Source organism: Leucoraja erinacea, chromosome 13, assembly GCF_028641065.1.
Source record: "Leucoraja erinacea ecotype New England chromosome 13, Leri_hhj_1, whole genome shotgun sequence".
NCBI classification, from domain to species: domain Eukaryota; kingdom Metazoa; phylum Chordata; class Chondrichthyes; order Rajiformes; family Rajidae; genus Leucoraja; species Leucoraja erinaceus.
Genome location: NC_073389.1, coordinates 17243543 through 17246713, shown reverse-complemented (window position 1 = coordinate 17246713; position 3171 = coordinate 17243543). Strand labels below are relative to the sequence as shown.

At 46.4% G+C, this 3171-nt stretch overlaps 1 pseudogene; it reads left to right on the top strand.

Moving 5' to 3' along the window:
- The first annotated feature begins 2794 nt into the window (after positions 1 to 2794).
- On the top strand, positions 2795 to 2902 carry LOC129703122 (U2 spliceosomal RNA; annotated as a pseudogene).
- Positions 2903 to 3171: the final 269 nt, after the last annotated feature.

The window sequence follows — 3171 nt, the reverse complement described above, 5'->3', positions numbered from 1 at the left end:
AATTATTTGTAATTTCTATAGTTCTGGAGTTATGGATTTTTTAGCATATTAATTCAAGTTATTGTGTCTAACGGTAGCACTTAAGAAAAGAAATCGCATTAAACTGACTTTATTATTTAGATATAAAACAAGATAGAGTAATTGAAAATGAATAGGAAGCAGTTTGCATTATGTAATTCAGTGATAATAAATGGATTATGATGTAAAACCCTAAGATAATAAATGTTTTTCACTATAGCATAAAGCTGTCTAAGTACAGTATTCAATTTTCCTGTATTGCCAAGGAAGTGTCTCTCCACATTCAGTTAATACATATTTATATGCATCATTCTTCTTTGACAAGACAATTTTAAGAGCATAGTTTTGTTTAATTGCTACACTGTAATCTGTACATTACATTAAATGGGGAGTTTTGCAGCAGTACTGTCATATTCTTTGACATTTCAAGAAATAGATTGAAGAGACAAAGTGGAGATAAAAGAATGCCTCAAGAATGTTAAATTCGGTGCCTTTGAGTTTTCATGCCGCAGAGATTGCTCCTTATATTGTATGATTATTGACTCCAGATCTATTAAACTTAACATGAGCCGTGCAACTAATGTCAAAACTTCTTTAGCTGGCATCTTTCCCTTTCATTTTATCAACTGTAGTGTGTAGCATGTAGCGTAAGTAGACTATTATCTGAATGGTGGCCGATTAGGAAAGTGGGAGATGCAACGAGACCTGGGTGTCATGATACACCAGTCATTGAAAGTAGGCATGCAGGTGCAGCAGGTAGTGAAGAAATGGAATGGTATGTTAGCATTCATAGCAAAAGGATTTTAGTATAGGAGCAGGGAGGTTCTACTGCAGTTGTATAGGGTCTTGGTAAGACCACACCTGGAGTATTGCGTACAGTTTTGGTCTCCAAATCTGAGGAAATACATTCTTGCCATAGAGGGAGTACAGAGAAGGTTCACCAGACTGATTCCTGGGATGTCAGAACTTTCATATGAAGAAAGACTGGATAGACTCGGCTTCTATTTGCTAGAATTTAGAAGATTGAGGGGGGATCTTATAGAAACGTACACAATTCTTAAGGGGTTGGACAGGCTAAATGCAGGAAGATTGTTCCCGATGTTGGGGAAGTCCAGGACAAGGGGTCACAGTTTAAGGATAAAGGGGAAATACTTTATCCTTGAAATAAAATGAGGTTGTAAAGAGTGTGAAGAGAGTTGGATGAAGGTGTTGGCTGGGGCACATGACTACACTAGAGGATATCTGATTCAGTGAGTAAGGAGTAAAATGGCATAAAATGGCATATATAACAAGGAGTCACAGTTTAAGGATAAGGGCGAAATCTTTTAGGACCGAGATGAGAAAAACATTTTTCACACAGAGAGTGGTGAATCTCTGGAATTCTCTGCCACAGAAGGTAGTTGAGGCCAGTTCATTGGCTATATTTAAGAGGGAGTTAGATGTGACCCTTGTGGCTAAAGGGATCAGGGGGTATGGAGAGAAGGCAGGTACGGGATACTGAGTTGGATGATCAGCCATGATCATATTGAATGGCGGTGCAGGCTCGAAGGGCCGAATGGCCTACTCCTGCACCTACTTTCTATGTTTCTATGTCTCAGAAAGTGAACGTGAAGAATTTACCATCAACAGTAGTTTAATCCATTGAACAGAGTAACTGCATTGAGGATGTAGGAGTGTATTTTAGGCTATTTTACTTCGGAGTCACGTGAGTGACTTCGTGAAGAACCCCGCTTCCACGCATGCATGTCATATCGCTACACGCATTGCAACGAGTCACACAGGGGGGAACGGCGTTCCCCAAGCGGGAGAATTTGAAAGTCGGGAACAGCAGGTAAGAGACTCTGCGTTCCTTTTTTACTACTTACTTTTAGGTGGCTGCGGAAAGCCGGCGGGGAGACCCGTGGAGGGCGAGCAGCCAGCAGCAGCAACAGCACGAGTTTCCCTGGAGGGGAACAACCTGAGCCCGACTTTGCTCCCGCACCGGCAAAATTCACCTCTCGGCCGGGCGGGAAGCAAAGTAAAAAAGGTCCCTATGCCAGTCTCAAACGAGACTGGCTTGGGAGCAGTCGGTAGCAGCCAGCGCAGAGGCTGCGGGACAGACAGCTCGGACCAGCGAGGGGCTCGGAACACTCAGCGAGTGCAGCGGCACTGATGGAGTCGGAACGGGACGTTCGGGCTGAAAACCTTCTTCAAAAGGTAAGGCGCAGGGTCCAGGGGATCCATAGCAACAGCCGGGGTTACCGGCTGCGGAACTGCCGCGAAGGACCAGGCCCGTGAACACCGGGGTCGGTCCAAGCGGCTCGAACCCGACACAGGGAACGACGGTCACCAGCGGGAGAAGGAAAGTCGGGAACAGCAGGTAAGAGACCCTGCGTTTCCTTCAACTTACCTTCTAGGTGCAGACATGGACCAGGTCCATGTAAGGCCGGCGGGAGAACCACGGAGGAGCGGCAGCGGCAGCAGCAGCGGCAGCGGCAGCAGCAGTGGGAGCCGGCAGCTGCAGCAGCACTAACAGTGGCAGGAGCACAGACAGCGGCAGCAGCACAGGCAGCAGCAGTGGCAGCTGGCACTTCGTGAGGAGCTGGCAACGGCAGGAGCAGCATGGGCACATCGATTCCCGGAGAGGGAAAAACACCCGTGCCCAACTTCGCTCCAGCATGGTGAGAAAGTTCATTTCTCGACAGCAAAGGACTTTGCAGTTGACTGGCTGCAATCTACTACAAGGGACCAGTATGTGAGTACCAGGGTCAGTCCCATCGGGGTTTTAGTTACAATAATCGCTTCTCGGCTTTTTGGCTAAGATCAAGTGTAGTATCTGTTCTTATCAGTTTAATATCTGATACACCCCTTATCTACGGACCATATATATTAAATAAAAACTATAGTAGCTGTTATCATCAGTTTTAATGTCTTATATGTCCCTTAGCTAAGGACCATATAAGTAGGAGTGCCCAGAATTGAGGGCATTAGAGTGGGGTTGGCCGGCTGCAACGACCACTAGGGACCAGTACCGTCAGTACGGGGGTGGGTCCCAGGGGTCTAAGATAAAGGAGCAGCCAGGAGTGCTGAGAGCGTTGAAGCCAGGTTAAAGGAATAGATGGAAGCAGCTGTGCCAGTTATCCCCCTCACCGGCCATATCCACTTCACGGAAGG